Source organism: Phyllobates terribilis, unplaced genomic scaffold (genome assembly GCF_046119375.1).
Source record: "Phyllobates terribilis strain yellow unplaced genomic scaffold, ASM4611937v1 Scaffold_2__4_contigs__length_985480577, whole genome shotgun sequence".
Lineage (NCBI taxonomy): Eukaryota > Metazoa > Chordata > Amphibia > Anura > Dendrobatidae > Phyllobates > Phyllobates terribilis.
In genome coordinates, this window is record NW_027362762.1 from 246,805,579 (window position 1) to 246,831,468 (window position 25,890).

Genomic DNA, 25,890 nt, shown 5'->3' on the forward strand with positions numbered 1-25,890 from the left:
CACTTCTGCTCAGACTTCTCTGCACTGAACTAAGATGGTGCCCACCTTTTATACTCCCTTCTCAATGCACCCAGGAACTGCTTCCTCCCTGCTCCTGCACTGCAGGGTTCCCCTTCCTCAGTGTTCCCTCCCCCCACTCCAGCCAGGGACAGGGACTGTCGTGCCCATCTCAGGGGCATATTGGTCGCCCTGCCCCACGGCAATGTGGTGTAATGCATGCAGGTGTCGGGTCCTGATCCACACTCCATCCTTATCTGAGAGTGAGATATCACACCTCTGGGTGAGGTGCAATACGTCTGTAGCAACCGAGCCCTCGGTGCTACAGTTCCATTTATCTTCAGCCTAGGTGACGTATTGTGATACAGGGCCGTGATTTTGGCTATAAAAGGGTCCCCTGGACCCCTACCCCAAGCTTTTTAAGAGAATCATATATGGCGTGCCAGGAGACTCTATGGAATGCTTTCTCAGCATCCAACGAGAGTATCTACTTACAAATTTTTAACTGCATCTAGCCCAGGAAATACTTTGTGCCTAGTAGCAGTGTCTGCTAGTCAGCGGATTATCCCGGCTGTTAAGCAAGCTACACCACCTGTAGTTTGGACACTTAATTTTTTCAAAGGAAATGCTTCGGGACCACGGGATACTTAGTGAAGAGCATCAGGAGGCACCCCAAGGCATAGGGGCTGGGACTGGCACTAGGATGCCTTGCGGTGGACAGCCGAGCTCGATCCTTATAAAAGCTTTTTAACTGCAGCAGCTTTAGTGGACGCTACTGGAGCTGGAATTACGCGGCTGCTGGCATGAGACTTGCCCTCCAATAGATCCTTGTAAATGGATTTAAAGTGTATTCATTCAAATTAGAGGGACAATTTAAATTAAAAAGCTTAGAGCTGCCTCCACCACAGGGGGCTCTCTCGACCCACCAGCGGACAGGCACCAGTATTGGTAGAGGGGGGCTGGCCGTCAGGGTTCACCGCGGCTCTGGCACAAACCCGGCGACACGGAGGTGGCACGGGCAGGAGCGGACTGGCCGTCTCGGCTTCTCACTTTTTGGATTTTAGAAGGGCATGACATGCCTATATCTGTGTCTCCCCCTCCTTTTACTCCTCCAACTCTTTTCTTTTCGCATGACTATATGTACTTGTCACTTTTCCATGTGTTAGTTGTGTCTTCTGAGCAGTTTGTCAGCTTTTGGACACCTTTGAAGGTGTTTTCTATGTGTTTCTATGTGTTTTTGTTTGCCTGCCATTGGTTTTAACGGTGTTCGAAGGTGTTCGACGAACAGTTCGACGAACAGTTCGGCGAACACACGGGTGTTCGACGAACCGAACCGAACTCGAACACTACGGGGGTGGCTCAACACTATTTGCAACCTGATGGAGGTCAGTATAGATGGACTAATAGACCAAGTCCCACACACTGCTAGAAGCCCAAATATTTTTTCAGAGCTAGATGCAGAAAAAAATTATATTCAGTTTGCAACCTGATGGAGGTCAGTATAGATGGACTAATAGAATGATGCTATGCCCAAAAGATTTTACTTCACTAGGTGCAGTAAAAAAATTGGTATTCTATACACAGGTGGTATATCTTGCAACACAGATAGGCTACTCCACTGACTAACACACTCTGCAATAGGCCAAAAAGGATTAGCTTTGCTAGATTCAGCCAAATGCTGTGAAAAAAACTTGCACAGCACTGGCACAGACCTGCCTGGCAAAAAACTGATAGGAACTGATGTAACCTAGTCCTGAAAAGGACTCCAATTACAATTAGTCTTTACTCCCACAATCTATCTATTTAAGAGCACAGACCTGCCTGATAAAAGTCGTAGGAAATGCTGTAACCTAGTCCTTAAAAGGACTGCAATCACAACTATTCCCTACTCCCAAGCTATCTGTATATTTGTGCGAAAATTGGCTTGAAATTAACAAGGTATAGCGCACACAGCAACAGCGGTGCTGTCTAACAAGCAGCTGCAGAAGTGAGAAAATGGTGGCGACGGGGAAAATGGCTTGGTCTTATAGGGCAAGGACATGTGACATACACTGCCAATCACACATGCCCTTGCTTGTGTGAAAAAAAGCACTTCGCTCCGTGTGTGCGCTGCTGATAGGCTGACAGATTGCACCTCCCCACTGCAAATGCGGGAAAGAGAAAAAAAAATGGAGATCTTCATTGTTCCTGCAGAGATCCATCCCCTGCCCCTCCCCCCGCCCCACTGTACACTCAAACTGCGTATTAACATTAATTTTCATCATTACTGAGAAAAAATCCAGTTATGATTTTGGTGCACGAACAGTTATCGAACATAACCTCGAACAGCCGAATTTTTCTCAAATTGTTCGTGTTCGCCAACCGGCTCGAACACCGCCCAAAACAGCTCGAATTTGAGATTGGCGAACAGTTTGAGTAGAACAACGCTCATCTCTAGTTAACAGAGATAGTGCGAATCCTTTCCCGTCCTGGTATGCAGTAACACTGGAGGGATTGATACTTTAAGTTGGTTGTTTTACATTCTTTCCCGGTGGGTGTTCGGCCGCAGTCTTCCAGGCTGCATCACGGACCCCGGGTTCGTTTGCTTTCCATTTTAATAAAGTTGTTGCGACCGTCCCCTTAACTTTCTTCAGGTGCTTCACAAGAATAAATGGAACGTGGAAGTAAAAAGTGAACATTTGAATTTTTTTCACAAAAATTTTAATTCAGACCCAAATTTTTCAATTTTCACAAGGGTAATAGGAGACAATAGGCCAAAAAAATTGTTGTGCAATTGCTCCAGAGCATGCTGATACCTCATATGAGGGGGAAAACCCCTGTTTGGGTGCATGGCAGGGCTTGGAAGAGAAGGAGCGCCATTTGACTTTTTGAATGTAAAATTTACTTGAATAATTAGCGGACACCATGTCGCGTTTAAAGAGCCCCTGATGTGCCTAAACAGTGGAATCCCCATGCAAGTGACACCAATTCAGAAACTAGACCCCTCATGAAATTTATCTATATATGTGGTGAGCACCTTGATGCCCCAAGTGCTTCACAGAAGTAAATAGTGTAGAGCCATGAAAATTAAAAACATCACATTTTTCCTACAAAAATGTTTTTTAGCCCCAAATTTTGCATTTTGACAAGGGTATCAGGAGAAATTGCACCATAAAATTTGTTGTGCAATTTCTCCTGAGTACGGCAATACTCAGTATGTGAAGGGAAATCTCTGTTTGTGCACAAAGCAGGGCTTGGAAGGTAAGGCGCACCATTTGACTTTTTGAATGCAAAATTTGCTACAATAATTAGCTGACGCCATGTCGCGTTTGGAGAGCCACTGATATGCCTAAACAGTGGAATCTCCTCACAAGTGACACCAATTTGGAAACTAGACCCCTCAGGAAACTTATCTAGATGGTGGTGAGCACCTTGAACCCCCAAGTGCTTCACAGAAGTTAATAACGTAGAGCTGTGAAAATAAAAAAAAACACATATTTCCCCAGAAAAAGTACTTTAAGCCCTAATATTTTTATCTTCAAAGGGGTAACAGGATAAAATGGACCCAAAATTTGCTGCGCATATTCTCCTGAGCATGCAGATACCCCATATGTGGGGGAAAACTATTGTTTGGGTGCACGTAAGGGCTTAGAATGATAAGAGTGATGTTTTGGAATGCAGACTCTGATTAAATGGTCTGCAGGTATCATATCGTGTTTTGAGAGGCACTGATCTGCCTTAATAGTGGAAAACCCTGATAAGTGACCCCATTTTGGAAACGGGATCCCTCAAGGACTTTATTTAGTTGTGTGAAGAGCAACTTGAACTCACAGATGCTTCACAGAATTTTACAATGTGGATCTGTGAAAATGAAAAAAGATGTATTTCCAAAAAAATATTGTTTTAACCCCAAATCTTTTCATTTTATCAAGGATGGCAGAAGAAAATGGACCTCAAAATTTGTTGTGCAATTTTTCCTTTGTACACCGATACCCCATATGTGGTCGAAAACTACTTTTGAGACACAGTTCAAGGCCCAGAAGGGAAGCACCATATAGGATTACAGATTTTGCTGGACTGGTTTGAGGGTGCCATGTCACATTGGCAGAGCCCCTGAGTTACCAGGACAGCATACCCCCCCCAATAAGAGACCCCATTTTACAAGCTACACCTCTCAAATAATTAATCTAGGGGTGCAGTGATCATATTGACACCACAGGTGGGTCACAGAATTTTATACCATAGAGCAGTGAAGAAAAAAATAATTAAATTTTTACCACCAAAATGTTTCTTTAGCCCCAGATTTTACATTTTTACACTGGGGAAATGGGTAAAAATGGCTCCAAAATGTGTCCCACAATTTCTGCAAAATATAGAAATACCCCAAATGTGGCTGTACAGTACTGCTTAGCCACACTGCAAGACTCAGGAGGGACGGAGCGCTATTTGCCTCCTGGAGCACAGATTTTCCTAGACTAGTATGCAGATTCCAAATACTGAGCCCCTAAGTGCTAGAATAGCAAAATCCCCCCTCAAGTGATCCCATTTTGAAAATGATACCCCTTTGGAATTTTTCTACAGGTTATAGTGACAATTTTGATTCCATGTATCTTTTCCAGAAACAAGCAGCAGTGGATGTTTCTGAGAGAAAATTGCAAACTGCCATTGCAGTGAGCAGTACATTTTAGTGACCAGTACATTGTGCCCAGCTCGTGTTTCTGGAGATATGCACCGGTAAATTAAGCAAGCCCTCATCGCTATAGAAATACCAACAATGTGGACGCTAAATGTGGTTTAAGCAGACACTGGAACTCCGAAGAGAGGGGGGCATTTTTATTTGGGAGGGCAGAATTTGTTGAATTTCTTTTGAAGGCTGAGGAGCTATAGTGCTTTTTCAGAGCCTTTGTGCTCCCTTATATTTCTAAAAATAGTTGGATGAAGATTGTGCTGATGCTGCTATATAGCTGAGGAAGTGGACGGGATGTCCACAAAATGCGTAGTAATTATAGCTTTTTATTTGTCTCAATAATATACTGTTAATATTAGACATATTAGGCAACATTGTCTTCACGGAGGAGCGCGGTTTTATATCGGCACCATCTTCATCCAACTATTGAGAATTACTAAGATCCCAAGTTGATTTTTGCTTGCTGCAGCTCTTCGTCACATTTTATCCATGAGTTGTGCATTACACAACTCATAAAGGTGAGCGTTTTTTTCTTTTTACCTTCATGGTTGTTATTGGATAACAGCGTTATTTGCACCCTTTCTTCATCTTTTTATATTTCTATTAACAGATGATGGACCTGAGTGGGGACTTGCTTTTATTGATTGAGTTGAAGTTTTTTTTAGGAATATTTTACATAACATTTTGGATCACATTTATCTGGTGCTCTACGCTGAGCACTTATATCCAGGTTTCCATCTAAATCTCACAGTCTATTCAGTAGGACTATCAGCTGTGCATCCACCAGACTTCTGCACAACACAAGTGATGGTCCCAACCCCATTTATAAGGCAAGAAATCCCACTTATTAAACCTGACAGGGCACACCTTTGAAGTGAAAACCATTTCCGGTGACTACCTCTTGATGCTCATCAAGAGAATGCCAAGAGTGTGCAAAGCAGTCATCAAAGCAAAAGGTGGCTACTTTGAAGAACCTAGAATATAAGACATATTTTCAGTTGTTTCACACTTTTTTGTTAAGTGTATAATTCCACATGTGTTAATTCATAGTTTTGATGCCTTCAGTGTGAATGTACAATTTTCATAGTCATGAAAATACAGAAAAATCTTTAAATGAGAAGGTGTGTCCAAACTTTTGGTCTGTACTGTATGTATATATATGTTTACTATCTTTTTCTTTATTTATTTTATGTTCTATTTTTAAATAAACAAATTTTTTTTTTCACTTTTTTTCTTTGTCCCACTGCAGGACTTTCTTCAGCCTGATCGCATAGAGCATGATCTAGCAACTTTGCAAGCTCTGGTGATCCTGATGTCGTCATGACGACATCGGGTCACCATGGCAATGACTGGGCTACCGCAATGGCTTTGCAGGGTGCCAATCCAAGGGCGGAGGGGCTTTCTTCCTATGCCTAGCTAGCTAAATGCTGCAATCGATATCGATCGGAGCATTTAGCGAGTTAAAGTGCCCTCAGCAGTGTGGTCACAGAACAGGAAACAGAAAAGTACACAGAGCAAGGGCCCTTACAAAATACATGTATGTGGCATAATTGTTTGCTGGTGGAACAAAATAAGGCAAACAGCATGGATTTTTACATTACCTCAGCATCAGCAAGAGGTGTTCTTTGGCCTAAATGCAACACCTCAAAAGGGTGTTTTGTAAAGTGATTTGCCGCTAAAGTGCCTTCAGTAGGCAGTCAAAGGTCGCGAGTGACATCCTATAGTTGGCAAAAAAATTGTTCATGTGGCTCCACATCTCACTGTACAAAAGCTCTATAGCTCACTTTAAAAAATTGAAAAATGGCCTCTTGTGGCACATTGGCACAGGAGTGGATGTATCTAGAAGCGGCATCGCTTACTGCCACTGCAAGAGATGGATACTTTGTGACAAATTGCCGGGGGAAAGCACCCAACTATACAGTACTCTTTCAGTGGTGTTCAAGGACAAATTATTTTCTACCATATCCCCAGGTAGGGTAGTCCTCAAAAGCAGCAGCGGCAACAAAGTACTTTAGGTATTTCCCCAAAAAATATGGATGTGCACAGAGTTTGAACATTGCTAGCATCTTTTTATAGGGTATCCAATCACAAAACACATTTAGTAACAGGTTGACTAATTTAGGATAAAATGTTGGAAAAATGCATCGCATACGAATTGCATACGGATCGAATATGTATATTATATGGATGCTAGGTGAGGAAATAATCATACACACGCATAGCACTCGCATGACATCGGTTGCACCATATGGGTTCCACTCGTTCAACTTTTCAGGAGCAATAACGGAGATCTTTTTTATATGCTAATGTGAGCGAGTCCTTAAGGATTAAAATTGGTTTTATGTTGCAATCAAATTAAAAGCAGTCCTATGCTCATCCCTAGATATTCAAGTTATAATCATATCAGTGAAGGCTTCCTAAAAACCAACAAGTATCATATATTAGGGGAACTAGAAAAGGGAAAAAAAAACTCATATAAAAAAAAAGAAAAAAACCTAAATAAAAACTGGTGTGATCCATTTTACCCAAATTGTTCATACTATATTATGTTAGATTGTATTCATATTTTAACATCTGAACAAAATATCTTGACACCTTCATATGTCAATAATCAATAGTACGTTTCAGATTATCTACCATAAATCCGATTATCTGATAATTTACTAACTTTAACATGGGAAGTTAAAATAGAAAACATTACTTAACACACCACTGACCATCGAGCAAAGGGCTATTAAAAAAAGCAGGAAAAATTATACATCATTTTATTATAGATTTCATTGTCTAGGCAATGTAGCTATTTAGCTGTTTTCTGTGAATAATATTCTGACAATGCTGTTACTATAAAAAAAAAAACTGCACAGACACAATGGTGTACACCTTAGTGTGTCAAGAGACTTTCCATACTGCTGAGTAATTAATCACTCAGAGAGATACATTTCACAGAATATTGACCTGACCTAACTTTGTAGTTTGGCGGCAATCCCAGTGCATTCAATGAAAAATAGTATAGCCAGGTTATCTTTCCGTAAAAAACATATCCATCAGTGATCAATTGCATTGATAAAATTTAGTGCTATGTTTCAAATTTCTTATTTCCAAAAGCTAAAAATGAAGCTATGTACTAAGTTGTTTACCTTTCAGTGGCTTTTTAAGTCAGGAGGTACAATGGGTCAACAAACAACATGACTTTATAAAGCAAATAAAGGCTTCTTCAGTACTCATCTATTAAGTAGCTTCCAAGAAAGCCAGATTTATAAATATAGTTGGAAATATGATTCTAAGCATAGATATGAAGTAATTTATTAATGTTAATAATTAAAAACTGCTATCTTTTTAATAACAAAAGTATTGTTAGATTTTGTTACATGTGTGCCATGTATCAAAATTGTAGGTAGCAAAGATTAAATTTGGCGCCCCCCACCGCCATCTCCACACACATGAACACACACACACCCTTCAAGTAACATTCACGTGAATTCTAAGCTCTACCAGGAGCACATTCCCCCGAGCATCACATTCCTTCTGTACTTCTTTTCTTCCCATAGTACATCTCTTATCCAGGTAAGCAACACACATGTACGTGGCTGCTACATAATGTTAAAAGAAAACTAAATTTATAAGATCAAGCCAGCTTATTATGTGGCTCTGTCGTCACTTTTTGATGCTCAGATTCCCATTGTAGACAATTTTCCTGGCGCTTACATTTTCAGTAATGGCATTTTGACCAATTTGTGGCTAGGCACTGTAGTAACATACCCAGCAAGCTGCAATGCATCAAGCTTTCTGACTCATTTCTAAAATAGCTATTATTTCCTATCAGCGTTTTGTGCTACAGTAACTCATTTGTGGTGTTGGCACAAACAGGCTAGCCTATATTCCCCACTTTAATTAATTAATCTTGGATCCCATTACCTTGACTTTGGTCCTTTTTTTGGACCAATTTTGGTATGAACTCATCACAGAATGCACACTGGAGGTCCAATGCCTAGGGCAACACTTAATGGGAAGGATGCATATAAATGCAAATTTTACATTTTCAGAAATGTATAATTTGCACACATTTGCATGCATCTTTCCCATCAAGTGTTGCCCTTAGCTCTAGACCTCCAGTACATTTATTGTCTCCCCTTTATTTTCCTTCTGTTTCATTTATGTTACCACCTTCAACTAAGATCTGACAGAGGGAGCTCTAATACTAATCTGATGGCCTGCCGTTCACTATGTAGACTTCTGACTTTTTTTTGCCAACAACCTAGAAAATTCCATGGTCATGTTAATTATTTTGCCTACAGACAGCTCTGTCAGCAATGGAATGCTGATAGGTGTAAGTAAATTATGTCTTCTGCTTGCCAAAATGAGGCAGCAAGCTGTGCTGCATGTATGCATTTTAAGACTGTAAATATGCTGTGGTGAGTTCTTCTACTGCTTTAAAGAAGACAGTCATCTGTTCCATGTACACTAAAGGAGTATTAGATTCTTCCTTACTGCAGAACAAGTCCTACACGCTGTAACCAACCTGTGTATTAGGACTCGGCAAGCACTCGTCTTTTTTTTTATAACTTCTTACATTAGAAGGTTAATGGAACGTTTTAAATTATAAATTACTGGAAGATTAAAAAGATGGCAAGTCAATGTAACAGTATCACACAGTGAATATTGCAAATCAAGGGAATAGTGTTGCATAGTTTAAAGCCCCACCCAAGTGATTTCTTTTAAAATTAACCCCTTCAAGATATGAAGGTATAAACTTACCTGTTGCACTCTTCTTCTGATTTAAGTGGCATTCCCGTCCACTCCAGCACCACGTGATCACATCTGTAACCTGCTGGATCACTGTGGAGCAGTAGATAATCTGTCAATATCAGTTTATGACATTCAGAATGAGGCTTTCTTGCCCCATTCTGAGTTTAATAGACTTGACTTCAAGAAATTAAAAAAGTGACCCCTTCTCCACACTGCAACCACTTTGTGATTCAGCAGGTCACAAATTCAGTCATGTGGTGCTGCAGGGGACAAATGGAGTGGTACTTAAATCAGGAGAAGACAGGAACCAGTGATTATTTTATTACGTTCATGATGCTGACCCACATGATCCCAAACAAAGGGAAAAATAAGAAATATAACTGGAGTACAGTTTCCATTTTAGGACATGATCAGATATCAAAATCAAACATCAGAATGATGTCAGTTTGAGGCTAAATACCCTGTCTGACAAGTGATTCTGACGAGTGACTTTGACAAGCGACTTTTACAACTATAATAATAATAATAATAAAAAGTAACTGTTCGCTGATGGGACTTGAACCCAAAGCTCTGTGTCCCCATGCCAGTGCACTAACCACTAAGCTATAACCTCAGCTGTTAAAACATAGGAGTTCTATTTGCTTTTATGATTTTCAGTGCAAACTTTTCTATAACTCATTGGGACTTATGCACAGACTGCAAGCAAGCCAAATTCAAATGATGTTTGATTTTGATGTGTGAATCTGATGTGTGACTTTCTTCAAACATCAGAATCAGAATTACAATGACTTTTAGCCACCCTGAGTATTTTCATGGTTAATGTCATAAGACAAGAAAAACTGCCAGCTGCTATCACTTGACTGGATAGTGCAATGGTAAGGCATCAGCCTCTGAATCTACAGTGTTAGAGATCAAATCCTGATAGGTATAGGAATTTTTTTTTAACAGTGCCTATTGAGCACACAAACTACAGGGGTGTTTAACTTTTAATATCTGACACTCTGATTGACATCCTGATGTGTTAAGAGTTTCAGACACGCTGTCTATTTGCATGGTAAATTACATAGCCAGAGTAAATTGGGAGTTTGCAGCCAGTACTTGGGTGGATGGAAATAAAAATTTACAATAAAGACATTTTATCATTAGACCCCTTTAAGAAATTATGGAAATATAAAGTCACTTGGGCATAGATATGTAGTAAATTAGTGCCCCCCAATTTACTTTGGCTAATGAATTTACCATGCAAATAGACAGCGTGTCTGAAACTCTTGACACATCAGGATAACAGGGCAGAGACGCTGATGCTACATTGTCCTGTAGTGAAGGATGTATTTAGTGTATTAATTATTAATTGATAGTATGAACTGAGAAGATTAAATATTGAAGAGGTAGGTACCTGATAGGTGGTATGAGAGTGCAACTGGCATTTGCTGCGATTATAGCCTGCGAGGTGGAGGGATTCACTCTTTGTAGAGTCTGGGAATTTTTAGTAGGTTGATGCCTAGTGGTTGGGGGGGGGGGGGAAATGAGGGGAGAGGGGGGATTATATGCAGTATTGGGGGGTCAAATTTCACACAGTGGATAAAGGTTCAGCCAGGAGTGGCTGCGGGTACCCTGTAGATGGGCAAAAAGGGTACTATAAATAGGGTGCCTAGTAATACGGAGGATATGGGAGTCCTTGGTAGTGCAATGGCTCTGAGGGGGACCCTTCAGAGGCACAGGGAGGTAATAGAATGGATAAAACTGTCCTGTGACCACCGGTCTGTAGTAATAGCGGGTAGGGCACACGGTAGGCAGTACTGACTGTGTGGTTTGATGCCGCCATTTTTGTGGTGCTGGTGGTAGACAAAGACTGCTCATTGCGTACAGGGGTAGAGGCTGAAAAAGCTTGCTTGCTTATGATGGGAGGCCCGTTGGTACCGTGACCGATGCAGTCAGGAGCCGATGGTGTGGAGTCCCGCAGGTGGGCGGTAGATGCTCGTTAAGTCCACGGGTGGAGATGTAGATGTATGCTGATGTCAGGAGTGAGTGCGGAATCGTCCTGGCTGGGGACGTCTCGCTACTTGCGGTTTCTTGGCGTGAACGTGCTGCGCTCTGTAAGATCTGGCTAAGACCTTCGTGATGCGGTGTCACATGGTAGGCACATGGTACAGATGCTATGGAAGCTTCTTAGGACCAACTCCAACGCGTTTTGGAAGCCACTACTTTTTTTCCTAGGGATGGTCCTATAGCAGTATGGGGTGTCTTATATAATATGTGACTGAACCATGTAACTAATCATTAAAAGCAAATAATTCAATTTAACTGTTAAGTCCTTTGGATATAAGGGTGTTTGACTTGAAAATCCACTGGCTCTTTGCATGGGACATTGATTTAATAAAGTCCTCCAGGTGCCAGTGTTTAGGTACAATTTGAATGGCTGTACTATGGATCCCTTTAACAGATCCATTCACTCACGAACACCTCCGCAATATTAAATATAAACCAAGGGCCATCCACTCTCAAAGCACTTCCTGGAGAAACATAACTGATCTATTCAAGGGATCCATATTGAAACCAATATCAGACACATCATTTCTGCTCTCTGCTTTCCTGATCTCAATGCAGAGCTGTGTGTGATTCTAACTAGCACAACACTGTACAACATTAAACGTATATGCAGTTGTCCTCTCATAGCTTCCGTCTCATACGCAGCCAGTGTTGCAATACAGCAGAGCTGTGAGAGCTGCAGCAAATGTGTTTGTAAGGAGACAAAGTTCAGTTCTACTTTATTATGTCTGTTGCACATCACACTGTAAGCACCCTTTTTTATTTACAATAATCTCTTGAGGCAGATTTTAATGCTGATCAGGGTCCTGGCCATAGTTCTTTACAGCTCATTTGCATATAAAAAAAATGGAGTCCTCTGGAATACAACATTGTATCCGACATATCAAGGCATAATTTTATTCAGTTTCCTTTGATGTACATGAACATGGGGATAGCTTGGGAAGTTTGATTCTACTAATTGATTCCCTTTAAGACTGGCATAGTGCATGCCAAAATGCCACTTAATGAATTATTCCCATTTGTTTGGCATGTGTCAGCAGAAATTTACTCAATTAAGTTAAATTACTGATGTAACTTTTCATGAATTTGACGGGTTAATTTGATTTGTTCTACTGTGTCTGAATACCTCTATGTGAACACTAACCTTTGCACTTCTGTTTGTGCATGAGTTATGTATGTTTGTCTTTATTCAGACATCAATTTTTCACGTACATGTTCTATCCATATCTTCCAGGGATAGAACAAATATGTAACATAATCTTTGGAGCTGTTCACAAAAATATGTACCTTTTAGAGATGGTTGAATCTTTTAAAAGTCAAATTTGTCATTTTCGACAAAACTTTGCAAGAAATTAAATTCTGAGCCAATCCCAAGTAGGGATGAGCAGACTCGTGGAAAATCAGGTTCATCTGAACTTGAGTAAGTTCGAGAACCTTTACTTGACCCTGGACCCGAACTGCATATATATCAACCCGAACGTTGGTGCTGTAAAACAGTTGTAAAATGATCGTAGTAAGGGCTAGGGGCTGCAAAAGGAAGCAAAATGTGGGAAATTGCCTGACAAACACTTATGGATAGGAAAATGACTTGCAAAAAACATAGAATAAAAAGAAATAAAAAGTAATCTTGAACCAGGAGGCAAAGGTCCAAGTGGAGGAGTGGAACAGTGCCTTGCATTTGTATTTTACTGTACTTGTTAATAAATAAATGAAAAAAACAACGTGGGGTTCCCCATATTTTTAATAACCAGCCAAGCAAAAGCAGACAGCTGTGAGCTCGTCTTATTATGCTGAGAAGGGGCCAATATCCATGAACCTTCCCAGGTTATTAATATCAGCCCCCAGCTGTCTGATTTACATTTTGCTGGTTGTTAAAAATGGAAGGACCCTAAAATGTGTGGAGTCACCCTTATTTTAATAACCATCTAAGGCTAAGCAGACAGCTGGGAGCTTACATTAGTAGGCTGGGAAGGGAAATGGATATGTTCCCCATCCCAGCCTAATAAGACCAGCCTTCAGATCTCAGAAATGGCATATCCATAAGATGTGCCAATTCTTACGCTTTGCCTCGGCTCTTTCCTATTGCCCTGATGCGTTAGCAATCAGTGTAATCGAATTGTGAAGTTGAAGTTAGCAGCTGCCACTAACATCAAGCCCAAAAATTAGTAATGGAGAGGCGTCTGTCAGACACCCCCATTACTAACTTCGTGGTCAAAAGAAATAAATTCACACACAAAAGTCATTTATTTGAAAGAAATCACTCCCCGACAATTTCCTTCTTTCACCCATTTCTTAAAAAAAAATCCACACTGGTCCACCGTAATCCAAATGGAGGTCCATGACAATCCCTGTATTCTTCACCAGTGTATGGAGCTCCATTAGAAAGCAAAGCTACATAGACAGGAGTAGCAGCCACTGCCAGGCCTCACACTGCACTCCCAGCTGTGCTGGCGACTTCCTCTTCCGTTTCTGCCTTGTGGTTCCACTGAGACTCCACTGTCAGGTGGGGACTCCATTTTCCAGCATGCACTTGTATTCCCACCTTTTCTTATCCCAGTCCAGTGATGGAAGTAAGGATGATACATTGTCCTTGTAGCAGGGATCTAGCAGGGTGATCACCCAGTAATTAGCACTAGAAACAATCCCGGCAACTCAACGGTCTTTGCGCAGGCACAGCAACATGTATTGGCTCATGTGCGCCAGGCTGCCCAGAGGTAACGACAAGGTGTCCTCTATGAGAGGTGTATTGTCTGGATCCTCTTTATCACCCCAGCCATTCTCATAATGCCTATGAGCTGCTTTGAATGCCACTCTGCTGTGACACTCCAAAACACCTCCAAACCTGTCCCCTGGCTGTTAGTACAGGAAACTACCCTCTGAGCCATGTGTGGATGACTGCCCTGATAATGGTGTGAATGGTCCCTGTTCCTCCTTCCTTCTCACTTTTACTCCTGTGCCACCACCTAATCCATCATCTCCTGAAGCTTTTTTTAAAGGAAGCATACAAGTGGGATAGTAATGCTGATGTTCTTGGAGTCCTCGAAGCAGCGCGACACAACACACACGTCGGTGGTGTTAGGACATACACCAAATTGTTTTCTGGTTCAGGCCCAGCCGCCACTACATTTACTCAGTTTTTGTCAGAGGTGGAGTTGACCCTGATGGCCAGCCTCCCTTGCCAAACCCAGGCGCCTGTCCACTAGTAGGTCGAGGACTCCCCACAGCGGAGGCTGGTTTAAGCCTGACTGAATTGCAGCATAGTCCTCCCCATTGGGTGCAGTGGTTGATGAGGCAGGTTGGCCATGATGTACTCTGGAGGCAAGTAACCTCGCCCTCCCTGTGCAAGGGGTGTTTTTAAGATCCCTGGTGCTTACCCGCACAGCGAGCCGCTCTCCTTTCCGACCACCCCCCATGCCATATGGGCTCCTTTCCATGGTGACCACTGGTAATCGAGAATCATGGTCCAATTCTGGAGAGTAAGCCTGAGAAACAGCTGCACCAGCCAAGGAAGGCAGCAGGCGAGCAAATTATCCACTCTCGATGTAGCTTTACAAAATAACCATCCATGCCTCTTTAGAGGCTATATAACTGGAATAAGTACTATAAATCCTTTAACTAGGATCTATTGGAGGACAAGTCTGGTGCCAGCTTCAGTAGCATACACTAAAGCCTCCCACGACTACCACATACACATGATACAGTGAAACTGTGAATTGTCATTAAATGAGTTAATTTTGCCTGCTTTTATGTATTTCCGTCTACAAATCACCATAAAAAACATGAATCTATCATTGAGTGTATGGAAAAAAGCTATCATGTTCTGGAGTGTAGAAGAGATGTATTACAGACACACTGCACCAGCCTCTATTACGGACATGCACCAGCAGGCTGTATTACAGGCATGCTACACCAGCCTGTATTACGGTCACACTGCACCAGGCTGTTATATGGGCACGCTACACCAGCAGCACCACTGCTATGTCTATGTCACCTATTTGATGCTCTCCTCATTTTCTGAAGTGTTTTTTCACAGTACTCTTACAGAAACCATGCAGATTAGAAAAAAATGTTTTTAGGCACAATATTCACAAAGACATGGGTGCAGATTAAAAAAAATAAATTTGGGCACAGTACTCCCAGAGACAAGGGTTTATATTAGAAACATTTTTAGGACAGTACTCCCACAGACATGGGTGCAGAATAGAAAAAAATGTTTTTATGGAAAATACTCACACAGACGCAGATGCTGATCATAAAAATAATTAGGTACAGTACTCCCACAGACATGGGTGCACATTAGAAAATTTGTTTTTATGAAGAGTACTCCCAGAGACACAGGTTCAGATAAAACAGACACAGGTGCAGAGTAGAAAAATTTGTTTTTATGCACACTACTCCCACAGACACGGGTGCAGAGTATAAAATTTTTTTTTATGCACAATATTCCCACAGACACAGGAGCAGATTAAAAAAATTGTTTTTTAGGCATAGTACTTCCACAGACACGAGGTGCAGAATACACACAGAGGCTTTTTTTGAAAAGTGGGCACACACAGATTCTAACACTGTCCCTCACTCCAGCTTTGTCCTGTACCTACACTAATCAGAGCAGAATGGCGGATGCACAGTGATCCAATATTTATACAGGTCGGGTCACGTGGTGCGCTGGCCCATCACAGCCATGCCAACACTTGACATGGTTTTGATGGCTCCGGAAGTGCCCACAGCCTAAAAGCTTGTTGATTGTCTGCGCTGCTGGCTGCAGCTTTTCGACAAAGTTTATTCGGCATCTGAATCCAAAAAGTAAACCGACATGTGGTAAATGGTCCGTTTTCGTGGTTCAGTTTGAGTTCGCTAATCCCTAGTTATGTGTAATACCAACATGAAGTAGCAAGTATTTGTGAAATGTATAGGAAATGATACATGTTTTCTAAATATTATATAAATCTGAAAATTGTAATATTCCTTTGTATTCAGTCCCCATAAGTCAATACTTTGTAAGATCACATTTTGCTGCAATTACTGCGGCAAGTCTTTTGGGGAATGTCTACCAGCTTTTTACACCTAGAGACTGACGTTTTTGCCCATTCTTCTTTGAGAAATTGCTCTAGCTCAGAGAGATTGGATGGAGACCATCTGTTAAAAACAGTTTTCAAGTCTTACCACAGATTCTCAAAAGGATTTAGGACTGGACTTTGATTGGGCCATTCACATACATGAATATAGTTTGATCTATACTATTGCATTGCAGATCTGACAGTATGCTTAGGGTTGTTGTCCTGCTGGAAGGTGAACCTATGCCCCATTCTCAAATTTTCTGCAGCCTCCAATAGGTTTTCTCCAGGATCATCCTTGTATTTAGCTCCATGCATCTTCCTATCCTATCAACTCTGACCAGTTTTCCTGTCCACCAGAAGAAAAGCATCCCCACAGCATGATGACAGTGACTTGTCTTCAGGGTGATGTACAGTATTAGTTTATGGAGTTTATGTAATGTTGCAGTAAGAGTTCCCCCTGCTGGTTTGTAGCTCAGAAGAAAGGCTGATGGGAAATATTGTCAGTAAGGACAGCAGTAAAAGTAGTAAAATTTCTGAAAATGAAGAAATAACTGGCACAGAAAGCAAAGTAGAAATATGGTAAAATTGGCAAAAAAGGTATATAGTGCTATTTAAGAGCTTTATCTTTAGGCATTAATAGCCAAAAAACAGCAATTTAATTACACTGTGTTCCAAATTATTATGCAAATAATATTTTCTCAGATTTTCCCAAATTACCTATATGAATTGCAGTCAATTAACTATTAGAGTACAATTGAATGTTTTTTGTACAAACTGCCTATGATAACAGTATATTTTTAAAAAAAGAAAAAACTCCAACTGCACTCAAAATGCATGTTCCAAATTATTATGCACAGCAGAGTTTTCAACCTTTTCATTTTAATAAAGATCAAAAAAATGGTCATTTTTGTAATTATAAGCATTAGCAGGTTATTACAAACTGAAATCAAACAGTTTAAAACTCAAAACTTTATTCTAGGTGATGTTACATTTGCACATAACACATCTGCATCTCTGGCTGCTATGGGCATAAAAGGGGACAAACTTATGGTGTGGCACCCATGCTCCCCTGACCTCAACCCCATTGAGAACCTCTGGAGCATCATCAAAAGGAGTGTCTATGATGGCGGGAGGCAGTTCACATCTAAGCAACAGCTCTGGGAGGGTATTCTGTCCTCATGCAAAATAATTGGAAGCAGAAACCATCCAAAACCTGACAAATTCAATGGACGAGAGAGTTCAGAAGCTCCTTTCGAACAAGCGGTCCTATGTGCAAATGTAACATCACTTAGAATAAAGTTTTGAGTTGAAAACTGTTTGATTTCAGTTTGTAATAACATGCTAATGCTTAGAATTTCAAAAATGACCATTTTTTTGTTCTTTATTAAAATGAAAAGGTTGAAAACTCTGCTGTGCATAATAATTTGGAACATGCATTTTGAGTGCAGTTTGAGTTTTTTATTTTTTTAAAAATATACTGTTATCATAGGCAGTTTGTACAAAAACCTTTCAATTGTACTCTAATAGTTATTTGACTGGAAAATTACAATGACTGCAATTCATATAGGTAATTTGGGAAAATCTGAGAAAATATTATTTGCATAATAATTTGGAACACAGTGTAGAATAATGGACAACCTCTTTGATTGCCAGATTCATAGTTATCTAAAGTCGAGCCCAATTCTAGCTGAATGCAGTATCAGACCCATCATCAATACTTGAATACAGCAGCAGAACCTCAATCAGTACATGAAACAGCACCATAAAAACTATCATTACATGAATACATCACCAGCACCAACACCAGTACATGAACATATATGAACATAGCACCAGAGCCACAATCAGTGCATAAATACATCACCAGCCCCAACATCAGTAGATGAGTAAAGCACCAAGCTTAGTACAGTAATTAGTTTCAATGTCAGGTCAACCCCATACAAAATATACATTGGTATCACATGAACCTACAACTTCTAGTATGTCCTCACCAATTGTAAGGAGATACTAGGCATTGTTACCAGTTATCATCAGACTTAGGACCATGCAGAAACCTCAGTACTTATTAAATGCAGGCAGTATCAAAAACATTTAGGTCCAGGTACCTTACAGATGAAACCTTCTCTAACTGGAGTTGTTCTCACCCCTATAGTCTCCATCTGGCCCATGCGTCATGATGACTTTGGCCATCACCTCTGCATACTTCTATCTTCTCTGGATTTCTGCTGCATATCTCAACATTTTTCCCTTAAAAATAAAAGTAATTTTAATGTACCTGAATAAAATAGCTGCACTATGCTATAGCCCCACAATGTGTTTACTGCACAAAATATGACTCCCACAATGCGCCTTTATGGTTCCTGGCCTCCATATTGTCCTTTTCTATGAGATATTGCCTCCAAACCCTCCATCTTTTTGAACAACTGTATGAGACATTATCACCCCTAAATATATACAATCGCCAGACCATACGTCCTTATAATCCGTAAACTTCACACCATCCACCTTTATGAACTATAATCTCCACATTATTTACTCTTATGAACCTTAAACTTTATACTGCCCTTATGAACTATAATCTCAATGGTTTTTAAAATATTAATACCCCTGTGCTTTCCTAGAATGATGATGATCCTCCACCATGCCACATTTTAATAGGCCCCACAGTCCACCATATGCATTATGTTAGCGACAACAGCATCCCCTGCACAATATGATGGCAACCATAACCCCCATATGCAATATGATACATCCACAACTACCTACACAATAGGATGGCACCCACATCCACTCAAGCAGAATATACTAGCCCCCACAGCCTCCCATAAAAAATATAATGCCTTACAGCCCCCATACACAGTAGTATGGCCCCCACAGTACCATATTCATAAAAGTATTCCCCCACAACCCTCTTTACACAGATTGATGATCCATTGCTCTATGTACACAGTATAATGCCCCATAGGACTGTATAAACAGTATGATGTCCCCAAAACTCAAATATACAGTATATTGCTCCATAGCACCTTATATACAGTATGATTCCCGATAGCCACCATATAAATAGCATGATGGCCTCCATAATTCATGTAAACAAATTGCGATGACTCACAGCCCCTTCTATACACTGTACAATTCCCTCATTACCTCCAAACAATACTATTAGTTTCAGTGGTAAAATCATCTTAGCAGAGTCCTTTTAGTTATATAAAAGTATATGGCATACAGTGTATGTTAACTGATTTCTATATTTTTACTTTTTTATTTTTAATTCTTACATTTTAATGATTTAAATTAAGATTTTTGTTAATAAGAGATATGTTATTCCTTTCTAATATAGTAGGTACATGTACTGAGGAGATATCCAATTATTTCTGAAAAACTTAAGTGTAGAAAATGTCAACTCGTGTAAATTATAAAGGTCAGTAAAGCAATTAGGTCCAAATGAGCATATTATTACTACTTTGCAAAAAAGAAGAAATATGGTTATGTTATTTATTGATCATTACAAATTGTATTTAGTATTTAAACAATGAGTTTAATTAATTCCTCCATATTCATCATGCTAATATGTCAGGATATACCAACTTTTAATGTGTATCAAGAAAATTATAATGGATTCAACAGGTATTTTATAGAGATGATTGAATCAATCTGCTGCAAATTGACTTGGAGTAGAATTTCATGAAATTCGAAAAAAAATGCCCAATACCATGTCATACATTGCTGAAGATGTCATCAGTCAGTAAGAAGGTTCACATAGCAGTTGCATATAGCAAAATAAAAGCCTCAATAGTAGTCATGAGCAAGCACTAAAATGCTCGGGTACACGTTGCTCGGGTCGAGCACATTGGAATACTAGGGTGCTCGACCCGAGCAACGAGCCCAATGTAAGTCTTTGGGAAGCATTTTTCAGGCGGCTCCCCCCGGCGGTCTGCAGAGGGCCTAAAAATTGCCCAAATCGATGGGAACAGTGCTTAAATGACATGGGAACAGCATGGGGAAGACCCCTGGAAGCATCTCTGACTCCCAGATCACAGCTGTCAACAATGTTGTCAGAGTATTAAGCCACATTTATGGACTCACAATAAAACATATAAAAACGAAACCAAAATGGATATTCCTGGGAAATATGTTAAGGAACATCCTTTCCAGGGTAATGTCTTGTATATAAGGCAAAATAATTAACCAAAAACAAAATTACTCCTCCACACCTTGGGCTATGTTCACACATAGCGATTTTGATACATTTTTGCACTTTTTCATTGCTTTCAACCAAGACAAATGCATTCACCAGGAAATGTCATTTTAACATTTTACAACCTTATCTGGCCATGTGGTGTGTGACACATCATCAGACACATGCATACAGTGCTGAAAAGACATGGGAGCAGCATGAAGAAGACCTCTGGAAGCATCTCTGACTCCCAGGTCACTGCCATGCGAAGATGCCTCCCGCCATGCACCTGTCGTTGCAGACCTCCAACAATCACCGTCCACGTCCTTGTCCCAGTGCAGCGTTCAGTTATCCTTACCCCATTCTTTGGAATGCAAGTGCAAGTATGCAGCCAGCAACCCACCAACCCACAGGTTGCAATACTGTACTGCCAAATTTTTGACAGCTGCTTGCACTTGAAATGTGGCCTTTAGGCGCGTGGAGGCGAAAGCTGTCTACAATGTTATGGTGGCGGCAACCGGGTATCCATACACGGTCCCCAGCCACCACTATTTGTCCCGGTGTCGTCTCCGCCTTCAACAAGCAGGGGTCCCACAACATTACCCGTGCCCTCCCTTACTGGCAAGGACCGCCTAACCACAAACAAGTGGACCGGTGAATGTGGCCAGGGACGGTACGGAGCCTGTCCACAGCTTTTTTTGCTGAGTTCTATTTCATCACAGCCATATTCTTTAGCTTGGTGAAAGGACATGAGAAACCATACCTACCCAGCTGTCATTTCTCCCAGGAAGTCCTCTAATGCTGCTTTCACTGATTTCACTTGAAATGTGGCCTTTTAGGCTCGTGGAGGCGGAAGCTTTTCATAACCTCATGCCGGCGGTGGCCAGGTGTCCATACTCGGTCCCCAGCCACCACTGTTTCTCCCGGTTTCGTCTCCACCTTCCACAAGCACGGGACCCATAACATTACCCGTGGCCTCCCCAGTGCACTTTCTGGGAAGGACCGACTAACCACAAACACGTGGACATGTGAATGTGGCCAGGGAAGGAACGGAGCCAGTCCACCACAGCTTTTTTTGCTGAGTTGTATTTCACCACAGCCATATTCTTTAGCTTAGTGAAAGGACTGGCATAGAGGGAAAAAGTATTTACTCTGGGTGTCATTTCTCAAAGGAAGTCCTCTAAAGCAGCTTTTGTAGAAGCAATGGCAGCCCGTCAAACATCATCTCGCACTTCTTGGTGGTGCTTGACACACAAACATCTTTCTTTACGAATTTAATTTCATGACTACAGAGTTGGGCAATGGCCTGATCTGCAATCCGTTTGAGAAATAACATGCATAAGCACATCCGATCCACATTAAAAAAACAGCCATAGAGTGTCCGGGAACCTTCCCCCACACTTTTCTTAGCCAGGGCTGCTTCTCAGCAGGGTTGAACGGTCCCACCAGAGAATCCTCTGGTGTGCCCTGGCTTCTACATCAGGTGAGTTCATCATAGCACTAACTTTGCAGCTTCTATGGGGCTCTTGAGAGGGGAAGAAAGATGAGCCCTCAGAATCAAATCCTCTGGTGGGCATAATGTTTTTCAATCTGAAACAGCTTCTCAGTGGGAGTTGTATTTCACAACAGCCATATTCTTTAGGTTGGTGAAAGGACTGGAATAGAGGGAAAGAGTATCTAATCCACAGGTCATTTTTCCATCACCAGGTTCCGCCCATTGTCACACACTACCATGCCTGGCTGTATGTTCAGCGGTGAGAGCCACAGATCAAGCTGCTGTGTTTTAGCTTTCAACAACTCTGCAGCCCTGGGCGGTTTGTCACCTAAGCATTAAGCATGTTATCTTCAGCAGAGCCTCTTGCCGCTTGGCCAAGGCAGTGCTGCAGTGCTTTCAGCTTGTGACTGATGTGGTCATTTCGGAGATGGAGGAGGAGGTGCAGGAGCTGAACAATGTGATTACATTGAGGTTACATTGGCGACTCTTTTTTTATACTAAAGAAAGATCCTACTGTTTTTGTTTTTTTATGTGATTTTTTAAGGCAAATGCATTCCCCGGGAAATATCATTTTAACATTTTACAACCTTATCTGGCAATGTGGTGTGTGACACATCATCAGACACATCCATTTTCATTGATGATGGAGGGACTCTGAAAGACACATAGAGCAGGGCCACAGTAACGAGTACGACATGTTCCCATTAGATAGGAGAGAGTCTGCATTACAGTTATTGGGTATGCAGTGAGTCCAACGGCTGACCAAATTTAGGAAAAACCTCACAAAGAAACTAAAGTCACATAGATCAGGGCCACAGTAACGACAAATTCCCATTAGAAAGGAGAGAGTCTGCTATACAGTTATAGGGTATGCAGTGAATCCAACGGCTGACCAAATTTAGGAAAAACCCCACTAAGAAATTAAAGACACATAGAGCAGGGCCACAGTAACGCCAAATTCCCATTAGAAAGGAGAGGGTCTGCTATACATTTATAGGGTATGCAGTCAGTCCAACGGCTGAACCAAATTTAGGAAAAACCCCACTGAGAAATTAAAGACACATAGAGCAGGGCAATAGTAACATATACGACATGTTCCCATTAGAAAGGAGAGGGTCTGCTATACAGTTATAGGGTGGGCAGTGAGCCCAATGGCTGACAAAATTTAGGAAAAACCCCACTAAGAATTTAAAGACACATAGAGCAGGGCCACAATAACAAGAACGACATGTTCCCATTAGAAAGTAGAGGGTCTGCTATACAGTTATAGGGTGTGCAGTGAGTCCAATGGCTGACCAAATTGAGGAAAAATCCCAAGAAGAATTTAAAGACACACAGAGCAGGGCCACAATAGCAAAATATTCCCATTAGAAAGGAGAGAGTCTTTCATAATGTTGGACTATGTAGTGAATGCAAGGGTTTCCAAAAATTTGGAGGCACATCAATGCCCCTTTTAAGAGACGTGGAAGAGAGCCTCATAAAAAAATGTTCCCATTAGAAAGGAGCGGGCCTCCTATACTTGTAATGCCCATGCACTAAGTGCATGGGCTGACAAACATTTACCCCTGGGGGTTATACATAAACATACTGTATATTTTTTTTTTTACGGGCATCATAAACACCCTTTAAAAAAATTATGTGGGTGTTGCATCACGGACCACGGTCACCCGGGTCATATGGTGGTGGAGGATGAGGAGAAGGAGGAGGACTAGAGCAAATAGCCAAAATCAGGAAGCGTATACCCATATTTGGGTTTGAAAATGTGCATGGGAATACACCTCCCACGAAAAGACACTGGAATTGAGTTTATGTTATGCTGCTATCATTCGTTGGTGATGAGAAGTCTGGCCCAATCCAGCCCTTGTTCATTTTAATGAGTCAGCCTGTCAGCATTTTCAGTTGACAGGCAGATGCGCTTATCAGTTATAATTCTACCAGTGGCACTAAAAACCCGCTCTGATAAAATACTGGCGGCAGGGCAGGCCAAGACCTCCAAGGCATAGACAGCCAGTTCATTCCATGTATGCAGCTTGGATACCCAATAATTATAAGGCACCGAGGAATCACGGAGGATGTTGGTACGGTCGGCAAGGTACTCCATCAGCATCTTCACTAACTTTGCACTCCTTGTGAGAGTACCCCGTGCCTCAGGGCCTGTGCGATGGGAGGGGCTGAGAAAACCCTCCCAGAACTTTGACAGTGTTCCCTGGACTCTGCAGGAATGGAGTTATGTCTCTCTCGGCTGTGCTCCATGGTTGTCCAACGAACTGTGACCTCTGCCGCCAGCGTTTTCAGATGGGAATTTTTTTTAATAATTTCGCAACAAGGGCCTTCTAGTACAGCCCCATCTTTGTAGACCTGTCCGCCTCAGGAATAAGAGTTTTCCTTGTAGCGTGGGTCTAGAAGTGCCACCAACCAGTAATAACTGTCACCCACAATTGTGAGAACGCGAGGGTCATGGGAAATGCAGCGTAATATAAACTCAGCCATGCATGCCAGACTACTAACAGCAAAGACTTCCGTGTCCTCACCAAGAGGATGACTGACCATGCTCTCCTCCTCCTACTCCTATCTGTCCTCTGGCCATTCACGCTGAACAGACGGTATGACAGCTGTGCAGGTAGTACCATCTATAGTGCATGAAACTAGCTCCTGTCCTTCCTCCTCCTCTTCATCATTGTCACCCAATCCACGTTGGGATGAGATGAAGCTGGGCTGTTTGCAATCATCCTGTATGGTTCCTTGCTCCATCTCATTGTGCTGCGCCTGCAATGCATCCTCTTTGATTGTGAGCAGAGAGCATTTCAGAAGACAGAGAAGCAGGATGGTGACTCTTATTATGGCATCATCACCGCTCACCTTCTTGGTGGAGTCCTCAAAGTTTTGGAGGATGGTACATATGTCTGATATCCATGTCCACTCCTGAGGTCCTATGTGTGGAGTCTGATCTAAATACCGGCGGCTTTGTTGATGCTGTTACTCAACAACTACTCTTTTCTGCTCACAAATCCTTCCCAACATCTGTAGTGTAGAGTTCCAATGTGTGGGGGCATCACACACCAGTCTGTGAGCCGGAAGCTGCAAACGCTGTTGAAACACGGCAAGTGCGGCAGAAGCTGTAGCTGACTTTCTAAAATGGGCACACAGGTGGTGTACTTTAACAAGCTGATCCGGCAGCTCCGGGTAGGATTTGAGAAACCGCTGAACCATGAAGTTACGAATATGGGCCAGGCATGGTATTTGTGTGAGCTCGCCTCGACTCAGAGCCGCTACCAGGCACCGGCCATTGTCACACATGACCATGCCTGACTGTAGGTTCAGCTGTGTGAGCCACAGATCTGCCTGCTCTTTCACAGCTGTTCACAACTCTTCAGCATTGTGCGGTTTGTCACCAAAGCATATTAGCTTCAGCACAGCCTGTTGCCGCTTGGCTGAGGCAGTGCTGCAGTGCTTCCAGCTTGTGACTGATGTGGTCATTTCAGAGATGGAGGCTGAAGACGAGGAGGAGGCTGAGGAGGATGAGGAGCAGGAGCTTTAGACCGTGGGGGCAACCTTGATTGACCTAGGGCCCGCAATCCTTGGCGTCGGGAGGACGTGTTCCATCCCAAGGTCCGACTGGGTCCCGGCTTCCACTATGTTAACTCAGTGTGCCATCAGAGAGATGTACCATCTCTGCCCACAAGCACTTGTCCACGTGTCCATG